At 41.3% G+C, this 13,230-nt stretch overlaps 1 protein-coding gene across 3 annotated transcripts in view; it reads right to left on the bottom strand.

Annotated features, from left to right (window-relative positions):
• Positions 1 to 13,230, bottom strand: part of CD99L2 (CD99 molecule like 2) — a 93,987-nt gene that overhangs the window by 37,776 nt on the left and 42,981 nt on the right. The gene's annotated exons all lie outside the window — the stretch shown is intronic.

Genomic DNA, 13,230 nt, shown 5'->3' with positions numbered 1-13,230 from the left:
TCCATTTTGAGTTTATTTTTGTGAATGGTGTGAGAAAGTGGTCTAGTTTCAACCTTCTGCATGTTGCTGTCCAGTTCTCCCAGCACCATTTGTTAAAGAGACTGTCTTTTTTCCATTGGATGTTCTTTCCTGCTTTGTCAAAGATGAGTTGGCCATACGTTTGTGGGTCTAGTTCTGGGGTTTCTATTCTATTCCATTGGTCTATGTGTCTGTTTTTGTGCCATGGAAAAGCTTTTAATGAGAGAATCTGTTCTCAGAGGTGGACCCATCTGCCCAATTATGCCTGCTATTGAATTTGACAGTTATCATTCCCTCTGATGGGCATGTAGTTTCCTACAGGGGTATATACATTATCAATTCTCAAACTACCATGCATGTATACTGAACTGAACACATCGGTAAATGGGTGGTGAACTGTAGAAGCCAGGCTTCTCACTGTTTCAGATAGAGGTTACAGATAAGAGAAGGCTAAAATGACCTATGTGATAATGGATTAGAGTTGGAGACCTCAGTATGAATCATGTGTAGCTTAACATACATACAGATGGTTACATATAGAAATACTTATAGACACGTGTGTATATTAACATGGGCTAGTATGCGGACATACACCTCTGCTCTGTGACCTGAGAGGGCCTAGAAGCAGTAACACCCCAGTAGCAATAAGCACACCTAGCACCCAGATCGTGGTTTCTAAATACCATTCTCCAGTTAAAGAAAAACAGATCTCCTTGGAGAAATGGCAGGTTCTAGGATTGGAACAAGAAATATAGGAGTCTGAAGCATCTTATAGTTCCAGGAAGTATTTTTTAAAATATTGATATTGATGGATATATGTCAATGAGGCACAGGACCAGCTGAAACAGCTCCCAACAGCTAAAGCTGGAACAATTTAATCAATCAAGTAGTATTAGATTATAATACAAAGTATAAAATATCCATTTGTCCATGTTGATATAAACACATAAACAAATACATAAAAGGGATAAAACAGAAGAATTCAAATTAATTTATGTAGGTATTTCTAGCTCAAGGAGATGAAGCATAACTCTCCACTCCATAAGTGTTGACTTCCTTCCAAGGATTACAATATGAGAAGGTAGGTAGGAGGAGAGAGTAACTCTACAGTGGAGAAATCTAAGAAGTACTACATCAGATCAAGGTTAACATCAACAGTGATGGGTCATGCTGATAGTATATACCCTTGATATCGTGGGATGAGACAAGCACCATACATGTGTGGTCTTCCTCTCAAATACCTATAACCCGAGCATAATCATGAGAAAAACATGAGACAAATTCCAATTGATGGGTATCCTACAAAATATGTGACCAGTACTCAAAACCAAGGTCATCAAAAACAAAACAAAATCTGAGAACCCAGCACAGCCTGAAGAGCCTAAGGAGATATAATGATGGAAGGTCACTGGTACCCTGGATTGGATCCTGGAACAAAACTAGGGACTTCAGGTTAAAACAAAGGAAATCTGAATAGAGTATGGACTTAAGTTAATAATAATATATCAATATTGGTTCATTAATTGTGACAAATACACCACACTGATGTAAAATGTTAAAAATAGGGGAAACCGAATGTGAAGCATATGAGAAGTGTCTTTACAAGCTTTGCATTGTAAATCTGAAACTGTTCTAAAAACGTGTCTTATTTTTAAAAATCCATTTCCCATAGCAAAAGAATTAAAGGTAACCACTAAAAGAAGACATATAGGATACAGAACGTCTACCTCATTTAAGGAAAAAAAAAAAAGGTCAACACCAACAGCTAAAAATCAATCCAACAAAAGTCACCAAACAGAAAAAAGAAACCAGCTAAACAGAAAATATGAACCTTAACACAAGAATATGTACAATCCTATCAGTAAAAAAAAAAAAAATGAGTACAAAGAGGGTAAATCTCCTATCCAAAGATAAATGGAATATAACTATATGCTGTTGACAAAATACACACATAAAACAACACAATCCACACACACAAAATATATATAACAGAAATATACACCGGTAAATGTTAACAAGAAGAAAGCAGATGTGGCAATATTAATATGACGATAAAATTTAAGACCCCAACATCTAAATACGAAAAGGCCAATATTTTATAAAGCATATAATCCACCAAGAAAATAAAAATTATGACACTTAGTAACCTAGCTTCTAAAATTCTGGAGTAGACTTTTGCTTCTTTCTATGATGGAGTAATTGGCATAAGATTAGCTCTCCTACTGCGAACACTACAAAATGGACAAAACATGAGCCAACAGCTTTCAGCACTGAACAGCAATCCCTGAGATCAAGGAAATTGTGACAGCTAAATCCAACAGGTGATCCTGGACCGGATCCTGAATGCATAAGGGGCATTATTGGGACACTTAGTGAAATTTGAAAGAGGTCTGTTGACCAGGTGGTAATACTGGATCACTGTCAATTTCCCCATCTTCATGGATTTACTGTGGTCAGGGAAGAAGGTATCTTTGTTTTTAGGAAATGCACACTGAAGGATTAACAGTTAATGAGCAGCCTGCTTGCCACTGATTCTGAAATGATTCTGAAAAAATATTTAGAGACACCTACACACACCAGTGCCAATGTGGTACAACTGGGAAATCTAGATGGACAGTAAATCAGAATCCCTTGTATTAGACATTACTGTGACAACAGGTGAAACTTGCATTGGGTCTGAGGATTAGGTGGCAGTAAGGTATCAACATTAATTTCCTGACTCAGATAGTTACACTGAGAATATATAAAAGGATGTCCTTGCTTGAAGAAAATGCTCCCTCTTTATAGATTTTGGATACTAGCCCTTTGTCCTATATGTCATTTGAAAATTTCTTTTCCCATTCCGTTGGCTGCCTTTTAGTTTTGTTGATTGTTTCCTTTGCTGTGCAGAAGCTTTTTATCTTCATGAGGTCCCAATAGTTCATTTTTGCTTTTAATTCCCTTGACTTTGGGGATGTGTCAAGTAAGAAATTGCTGCAGCTGAGGTCAGAGAGGTTTTTCCCTGCTTTCTCCTCTAGGGTTTTGATGGTTTCCTGTCTCACATCCAGGTTCTTTATCCATTTTGAGTTTGTTTTTGTGAATGGTGAAAGAAAGTGGTCTAGTTTCATCCTTCTGCATGTTGCTGTCCAGTTCTCCCAGCACCATTTGTTAAAGCGACTGTCTTTTTTCCATTGGATATTCTTTCAAACTCCACACCCGAAAAACAAATAACCCAGTGAAGAAATGGGCAGAAAACATGAATAGACACTTCTCTAAAGAAGACATCTGGATGGCCAACAGGCACATGAAAAGATGCTCAACGTCGCTCCTCATCAGGGAAATACAAATCAAAACCCACTCAGATATCACCTCACGCCAGTCAGAGTGGCCAAAATGAACGAATCAGGAGACTATGGATGCTGGAGAGGATGTGGAGAAATGGGAACCCTCTTGTACTGTTGGTGGGAATGCAAACTGGTGCAGCCGCTCTGGAAAACAGTGTGGAGGTTCCTCAAAAAATGAAAAATAGACCTACGCTATGACCCAGCAGTAGCACTGCTAAGAATTTACCCAAGGGATACAAGAGTGTTGATGCATAGGGGCACTTGTACCCCAATGTGTATAGCAGCCCTCTCAACAATAGCCGAATTATGGAAAGAGCCTAAATGTCCATCAACTGACGAATGGATAAAGAAGTTGTGATTTATATACACAATGGAATACTACTTGGCAATGAGAAGAATGAAATCTGGCCTTTTGTAGCAACGTGGATGGAACTGGAGAGTGTGATGCTAAATGAAATAAGTCATACAGAGAAGGACAGATTCCATATGTTTTCACTCCTGTGTGGATCCTGAGAAACCTAACAGAAGACCATGGGGGAGGGGAAGGAAAAAAAATGATTAGAGATGGAGGGAGCCAAAACATAAGAGACTCCTAAAAACTGAGAACAAACTGAGTTTTTATGGGGGATGGGAGGGGGGGGTGGGTGGGTGATGGGTATTGAGGAGGGCACCTATTGGGATGAGCACTGGGTGTTGTATGGAAACGAATTTGACAATAAATTTCATAATAAAACAAAAAAAAAGAAAATGCTCCCTAAAGGTATACTGCAGATGTGTGGGGTGGGGGGTGGGGGGTGACTAGGGGGAGGGTGATGGGAGTATCAGGTAAGCAACTTACTCTCAGGTGATTGTGGGGGTGGGGAGAACCTCCTTATACTTGCAAGATTCGTGTAGGTTTGTAATTATTTCAACATTTAAAAAATTAAAATTATTTAAATATGTATATCTCAAGCCAGCAATTGCACTTTTAGGTACCTGTTACAGAAAAATACTTGCACATGTGCCCAAAGGGGTATGAGCAAGGTTGTACAAAACAGTACTGCCTAAAATACCAAAAAGAAATGGACACAGACCAAGTGTCCATCAAAGAAGAAGAATTAAACAAAACGTAGTTCAATACAATGAAATGTTACATCACTGTTTAAAAGAATGGGATGCTCTCAGTAAACTAGGAATAGAAGGGAACTTCCTCAACTTGAAAGAGTATCTACAAAAAAACCTATAGCTAACACCATATTTGATGGTGAGACTAAAGCTTTCCTTCCAAGATCAGAAACAAGGCAATGATGTCCCTTCTCCCTACTGCTCTTCAATATCATAGTGGAAGTCCTAGCTACTGCAACAAGAAAGAGAGAGAGATCGATCGAGCGATCCTGATTGGGAAAGAAGAAATAAAAACTCTTTGTTCACAGAGAACATGATCATATATGCAGATAATCCAAAAGGATTCACAAATGCAAAAAACTCTTTAAACTCCTGGAACTAATAAGTGACGACAGCAAGGTTGGGGGAGGCAAGGTCAATCCTTTTCCTATATATCAGTAATGAACAAGTGGAATTTGAAATTTAAAAAGCATCATTTATATTAGCAGCCCCCAAAAAGAAATCCTGGTATAGATCTAAAAGGAAGGAAGGAAGGAAGGAAGGAAGGAAGGAAGGAAGGAAGGAAGGAAGGAAGGAAGAAAGAAAAAGAAAAAAGCCTAAGATCTAGATGAAGAAAGCTACAAAACTGTGAGGAAAGAAATCAAAGGACTAAGTAAATGTAGAGATATTCCAAGTTCATAGATAGGATGACTCAATGCTGTCAACATGTCAGTTCTTCCCAACTTGATTTATAGATTCAATGCAATCACAATCAAAATGTCAGCAAGTTATTTTGTAGATACTGACAAACGGATTCAAAAGTTTATATGGAGGGGTTTTGGGTGGCTCAGTTAAGCGTCTGACTGTTGGTTTCAGCTCAGGTCATGATCTCACATGAGTCTGAGCCCCACATTGGGCTCTGTGCTGACAGGACAGAGCCTGCTTGGGATTCCGTCTGCTTCTCTCTCTCTCTTCCCTCCCCCACTCATGTTCTGTCTCAAAAATAAACTTTTCTTTAACAAGTTATATGGAGAGCACAAAGACCCAAAATAGCCAATACAATATTGAAGGAAAAGAATGAGGTTGGAGGACTGATGCTAGCCAACTTCAGGACCTACTATAAAGTTACGGTAGGGGCGCCTGAGTGGCTCTGTCAGTTAAGCGTCCGACTTCTGCTCAGGTCATGATCTCATGGTTCGTGAGTTCGAGCCCCGTGTTGGGCTCTGGGCTGATAGCTCAGAGCCTGGAGCCTGCTTCAGATTCTGTGTCTTCCTCTCTCTCTCTGCCCCTCCGCTGCTTGCACTGTCTCTCACATTGTCTCAAAAATAAATAAACGTTAAAAAGAAAAAATTTAAAGTTATGGTAATCAAGATAGTGTGTATTAGGAAAAAGAGAGACAAACAGATCAATGGAACAGAATAGAGAGCCCAGAAACAGACCCACATAAATACAGTCAACTGATATTTGACAATGGAGAAAAAGCAACACAGTGGAGAAAAGACAGTCTCTTCAACAAATGGAGCTGGGACAACCACCTCCAAAAAAAAAAAAAAAAAGGAATCTAGACAAAGACTTTACATCCTTCACAAACATTAACTCCAGTGGATTACAGACTTAAATATAAAACAGAAAATGATAAAACTCCTAGAAGCAACATAGTAGAAAACCTAGATGCCTTGAGTTTGGCAATGACTGTTAAGATGTAACACCAAAAGCATGATCCATAGAAAAACTTAAGCTGGACTTCGTTAAAATTAACAACTTCTGCTCTGTGAAAAACACTGTCCAGAGAATGAAAAGACAGGCCACAGGCTGGAGAAAAGATTTGCAAAAGACACATCTGATAAAAAAAAAAAAAAGCAACAACAACAAAAAACTGTTACCCAAAATATACAAAGAATGCTTGCAACTTAATAACAAACAACCCGATGAAAATGTGGCCCACCCCCCAGGTGCCTCTGGTGCCTAGTCATCCCCCGCACTCACATAAGGCCCAGTTAGGTGAATCTGAATAGACACTTTCCCAAAGACATCCAGATGGCCCACCGGATCATGAAAAGATGCTCAGTATCACTAATTATCAGAGAAATGCAAATTAAAACTGCAGTGAGGCATCACCTCACGCCTGTTAGAATGGCTAAAATGAAAAAGAAAAGGTAAGTGTTGGCGAGGATGTGGAAAAAAGGGCACCCTTGTGTACTGTCTGTGGGAAAGTAAATTGGCGCAGCTACTACACTATGGGAAACAGTATGGGTCATCCTCAACAAAGGAAATCAGGATCTCAAAGAGGTCTCTGCACCCCCATAGTCATTGCAGCATTACTCACAATAGCCAAACATGGAAACTACCTACATGTCCACCGTTGATGGATAAATGGATAAAGATCAAGATACACACACACACACACACACACACACACACACACACACACACAAAGAATATCACTCAGCCATAAAAAAAAAAAAAAGGAAATTCTGCCTTTTCAAGAAAAAAATGTATGGACCTTGAAAGCATTCATACTATGTGAAATAAGACAGAGAAAGAGAAATACTGTGTGACCCCATTTAGATAGGCTATGTAGACTAGTCAAATTGACAGAGAAGAATGGCGGTTTCCGGGGACTGGGAGGCAGTGGAGATGGGGAGATGTTGGCCAAAGGGTATAGACCCCCAAAGGGCGCCTGGGTGGCTCAGTGAGTTAAGCATCTGACTTCGGCTCAGGTCAGGATCTTGCAGTTTGTGGGTTTCAGCTCCACGTCGGGCTCTGTGCTGACAGCTCAGAGCCTGGAGCCTGCTTCGGTTTCTGTGTCTCCCTCTCTATCCCTCCCCTGCTCGCTCGCACGCTCTCTCTCTCAAAAATAAATAAATATTTAAAAAAAATTTTTTAAGGGTATAGACTTCCAGTTATACGTAAATAAGCTCTGGAGATCTAATGTACAGTATAGTGACTATAGTGAACAATACTGTATCATATACTTGAAGATTGCTAGGAGGGTAGATCTTAAATGTTCTCACCATATGCACAAAACAATGGTAATTATGTAAAGTGATGGGGGTTTAAATGATCTTACCATGGTAATCAGTTCACAATATACACATGTATCAAGTCATCACATTGTATCTTAAATTTATACAGTGTAATATCAATTATATCTCAATAATTCTGGAAAAAAGAGATAAAGAAAAAGAGAGATTAACCACATGAGAGAGCACAAGCAGAGGAGGGGCAGAGAAAAAGGGAGACACAATATCCAAAGCAGGCTCCAGGCTCTGAGCTGTCAGCACAGAGCCCTATGCGGGGCTCGAACCCACAGACCGCGAGGTCATGTCCTGAGCCGAAGTTGGACGCTTAACAGACTGAGCCACACAGATGCCCTAGAGTGTTTCTAAAGCTATACACAAACGACAGCTGACCAAAGAGGAAAAAATGGGCCAAAAAAACTTAACAGATACTTCACCAAAGACACACAGATGGCAACTATATATGTGAAAGTATGCTCCACATCTTGGTCATCAGTGAAATTCAAAATAAAACAATGAGCTACTACTTAGCCATAAAAAAGAATGAGATCTTGCCATTTGCAACAACATGGATGGCCTAAAGAACATAATGCTAAGGGAAAGAAGTCAGAGAAAGACAAATACCATATGATTTCACTCATATGTGGAATTTTTTTTTCCAATGGAACCAAGTCAACTTTATTTTTTCACTTATTTTATTTTTTTAAAATTTATTGTCAAATGGGTTTCCATACAACACCCAGTGCTCATCCCAACAGTTGCCCTCCTCCCTGCCCATCACCTACTTTCCTCTCTCTCCCACCCCTCATCAACCCTCAGTTTGTTCTCAGTCCTTAAGAGTCTCTTATGGTTTGGCTCCCTCCCTCTCTGTAACTTTCCCCCCCCCCTTCGCCTCCCCCGTGGTCTTCTGTTAAGTTTCTCAAGATCCACATATGAGTGAAAACATATGGTATCTGTCTTTCTCGGACTTTAAGAAACAAAACAAATGAAAAAAAAAAAAGACACAAACAAAACAACCAGAGTCTTAAATATAGAGAACTGGTGGTTGCCAGACAGTGGGGGTGGGGGATGGGGGATGGGTAAAATAGATGGGGGGGATGAAGAGCACACTTATCACACCTATCGTTAAGAGCACGTAATATACAGAGTTGTGGAATCATTATAATGTATACCTGAAACTAACATAACCTCTGAGGATGGCCGAAATTGCAGATACCACCAAGCACTGGCAAGGATGTAGAACACAAAAAAAATCTCAATTACTGGTGGGAATGCAAAATGGTACAGCCACGTTGGAAGACGGTTTGATAGTTTCTAACAAAACTAAACAGGTACACCATACATTCCAGCAACTGTACTCCTTGGTGTTTACTGAAAGGAATTAAAAAAACCTATGTCCACACAAAAATCTGCACACAGATGCTTATAATTTCTTTATTCATAATTGCCAAAATGTGGAAGCAACCAAGATTCCTTCAGTAGGGTGAATGGATAAACAAACTGTGGTACATCCAGACAATGGAATATTCTTTCATGAAAAAAAAAAACAAAACAAAACTATCAAGCCATGAAAAGACAGAGGAACCCTTAATGCATATTATTAAATGAAAGAAGCCCACTGTAAAACTGACAAAGTGTAGGATTCCAACCCTATGACATTCTGGAAAGACAAAACTGTGGAGACAACAAAAGGATCGTTGTTGCCAGAGGTTGGGGTGGATGCACACACAGGTGGAACATGGTGAAAATATTCCATATGATACTCTGATGGTGGGTATACATCAGTGTCAGTTTGTAAAAACCCACAGAATATACAACACCAAGAGTGAACCCTGAAGTATGGACTTGGGGTGATAATAGAATGTCAGTATAAGTTAATCAATTGTAACTAATGTACCACTTTGGTGGGAGGTGTTGAGAAGAGACCTGTGCATGTGCATTTGGGCAGGAGGTACTCTACCTTCTGTTCAATATTGCTGTGAACATAAAACTGCTATAAAAAATGAAGTCTATTAAAAAGAAAAGAACAGCATGAGCATATACACTGACATGGGAGAGAGCTCTAAGATACAGTATTAAATAAAGTAGTTTTCCATTTGTGTGTATGTCTATATCCATAAAAATTTTCTGGAAACTTACACATGATTAGGGGTCAGGGAGAAGGACCGTTGCATTATTATTAATTTAAATGCTTCTCTGACTTGTTTTTAATCAGGCACAAGTATTTCTCTTATCATAATAATTTAAAAGTTCTGGATCAACCCCTCCCAAATCATAAGCCAATCATTTTACTGGGTCTTCCATCAAAACCCCAAAATTGCAAGCCTACGTTCAGTCTTCCAATTAACATCTTGCACAAGTAATATGTTTTTGGCCTGAGCCATTCCCCACTGTTTGCTGATATATCCTGCTATACGTCATCAAGAGTTAAGAGCAACAGAACATAATTTTGCAGTATTTATTAAGCTCTCGTTGACCTTGGATTCAGTGGACTTAAAGCATTTGTGGACAGAACCACTCAGCATCAATCTACATCTGGAGCTAATTAAGACTTCTTCAGAGTCTACAATCAAGCACAGCTGTTAAAATCAAGAAGGGAACAAATATTCTCATGAGAGAGATCATACCTCGAATGCTCTAAAATAGGGTAGTGTTCTAGGTCTTTTGTATGCAATGTAGAACAACTCAGTTTGGGTGTAAATAGACATTAAAAAGTAGCTGATTCATCTCAGGCTCAATTTACAAGCCCCAAATCACCGTACGGTGGGGGGGGGGTATTAAGTTGCCTCATTCCACTGCAGAAGACCACAAAGAATTTCATTTAATGGAAAAGGCATGTAGTGAGCTGGTACCACCTGTCTGCAAATGTCTGTTCACATTAGGCAGAATTTTGGAAACCTTACCCATGGACTTGTACTTGCCCTTAAAAAGATCCATTTGAGAAGCAGATTGCCAGTTCTACCCACGGACACACCAGCAGCTTGTGTCTGTCCTAAAGTAGGTTTTGTCCCTTTGGGAGGAAACAAACTTGACCTCATATGGCCACTGTGACTGGTGTCTAAAGCTAAGGGTGCATTTTAATGAGAACTGTAAAAGAAGGCACTGCAGGTCCTTGTTAGAGAATTCTAGCATGCACTGGCTGGGATCCAGCACCTGCCAAAGCCCTCATTTAAATGTCTGATGCCCAAGGGAGCCCCGCCTGATGTGCCCCGCTAGTAGCCTTTCATTTTGATTTAATTAATCACTCCCTCCTCTGTTGTCCCCCGACCTGTTCCACTGAGTTCAAGCCAAAGGCACACCCATCCTGGTTGTTGGTGTTTGTCCTTTCCAGTCAACATGGCAGCCACTAGCCACATGTGGCTGTGTCAATTAAAATGAAAATTCAGGGGCTCCTGGGTGGCTCAGTCAGTTGGGCGTCCAACTTGGGCTCGGGTCATGATCTCACAGCTTGTGAGTTCGAGCCCTACGTTGGGCTCTGTGCTGACAGCTCAGAGCCTGGAGCCTCTTCAGATTCTGTGCCTTTCTCTCTCCCTCCCTCACTCTCTGCCCCTCTGTGTCTCTCTGTATCTCAAAAATAAATAAACATTAAAAAAATAAAATAAAATAAAATGAAAATTCAGTAAAAACTGTAAGTTGCAGTTCCTTAGCCACACAAGTCACATTCCAAGTGCTCAAAAGTCACGTGTGGCTGGCAGTTACTGTGTCAGGACAGTGCCAGAGAACATTCCCATCATCACGTAAAGTTCCGCTGGACAGTGCTGCTCCAGACAGGGAGCTGCTTGAAGCAGGGCCTCGGACTTGGTCAGCTGTATGCCAATGCCAAACACAGGCCGGTGAGCAAGGAGGCACACCCGACAGGCGCGTTCACCGTGATTATCCAAACTCCGACTGCTTGCTGGGGGAGTACCTTTGATCTGTTCACACGGAATTACCAGTAGATAGTCTCTATTACTTTGTGACAAATCCATTTGGGTCTCATGCCAAGAGTAAACTCCTGTCTGCAGAGGAACGTGTCTGCTCCCTGCTGAGTTAAGAACTGCAGAGGCAGCCTGGAGCCCTGGCTGCCCAAGATCTCAGATGCCATCACAGCTCAGCCAGGGAGAGGAGTGCCCGTCAGGTGCCCAGGGACACCTGGCCCCTGCACTCTAAGCATAGCTGCTCTTCTACCTTTTTCCTTTTCATGCATAAGCAGCCTTTTTTTTTTTTTTTTTTTTTTTTTGCAGGCAGGGGGGGCAGCGCTGGGAAGGGGAAGGGTTCACTACAAACTGTAAGTGAATAATACTTAAATGGCTTCGGTTTTCAGATTTTAAAATCTTGACCCTTTCCTGTGCATGAAAAAGCACACAACGGACTTCTGAGCCTGCTAAATCATGATGTGTCATCTCAGCATTTTCCATTTGTCTGTCTGAACGGAGCTCCCATGAATACCCGCGCTATACTTCAGTTTGTCCAAGAGAGCCAGGACAACACCCTGGCTGGCACAGGGGCCGGCACCTGCCTCTGTTCCACAACTCCAGGACAGTGGAGCTACTTCTCCAGGAGGAAACAGACTTGGTCGACAGTAAGGCTGGTAACAAAGTGCAGGGAAGACCCACTAGAAGACAGGCCACAATCAAATTTGGACCTGAGGGGTCAAACTGTAACCGAGGAAGTGGGACTGTGGCATAAGCCCCTCAAGCACCTGGGTTCAGGAAGAGGACTAAAATCAGTCTCTATAGACCGAGCCTACTCATGGAAGGGTTGGGGGCACAGGTTGACGTAACCTGAAATGAGCCACAGACTAAGGATGCTCCACCTTGATATGATAAAGACCTCATATCGGATGTGGCTGCATGTCAAGCTGGTGTGTTTCCCCTGTACCCTGGCAGGGGGCCGCTGGGGCTGTGAGTAATAAAAGGAAAACCTGCAGGTCAGAAAGACAACTTCATACCTCCCTGCTAAAACCGCTGGTGGGAAATCTACGAGACAAACTCATTGCCATGCATGGTCAAGTTTACAAATGTCTCTGGTGAAAGTAATTCCCGCCCCCCCCCCCCCCCCCAACCCAAACAAGTAGGTATCTGTCTCCCACCTCGTGCTAGAGTGGGTGAGAACAAACCACTAAGACGCTAAGTTATGCTGCTCCCTGATTTCCGTGAATTTTTGCACCATTTTAACTCCTGTTGGCTCAATGTACATTCTAACACATCTGTCTTGATAAATTTATGCTTTTACACCTCGAAGCACGCTGAGTAATTAATATCTTCTGGGTTAGCTAAGCACTGCAGCATTGCAAGGGGACATGAAAATGGTTTTGCTCTTACTCTGATTACTAAATGGATTTAGCTACTGCCACCTGAGCTCCCACTAGTTTCATGAATAAATTTAATGCATTCCCAGAGAGGACAACAGTGATGTGAAGGGAACAATTCACCAGAAGGCAGGGGTCAGCATCTCAGCCCACAACAGCCACCGCGATCAGTATATCTGCAACATGCGACCCAGACAGCTGATTTCGGGTACTCACAGGGCACACTTCGCTCCACGCACCTATGTAAGGGGGAACCTGGTAAGCAAGGTGCCGTGGCCAAAAATCCTTTCATAGATCTCCAGAAAGCATCCAAGTGTCCTATGTACCTGGCAAGGACCTTGACTTAAAAGGTGGAAGGAGGAGGGTTTTGTTTAGTTTTGTTGCCGATTTAGAGGACAGTCTCATTCCTCCTTTCCACACAGAAACATAAATGTCTCTGATGGCTGTTCTGAGAAATACCAAAGGTGTCTAGAATGCCTGCAAGGATAACCTTTTT

Source organism: Herpailurus yagouaroundi, unplaced genomic scaffold, assembly GCF_014898765.1.
Source record: "Herpailurus yagouaroundi ecotype Mexico unplaced genomic scaffold, PumYag 67440, whole genome shotgun sequence".
Lineage (NCBI taxonomy): Eukaryota > Metazoa > Chordata > Mammalia > Carnivora > Felidae > Herpailurus > Herpailurus yagouaroundi.
Note: the sequence above shows the minus strand (reverse complement) of the source record. Positions and strands in the feature narration are given on the sequence as shown.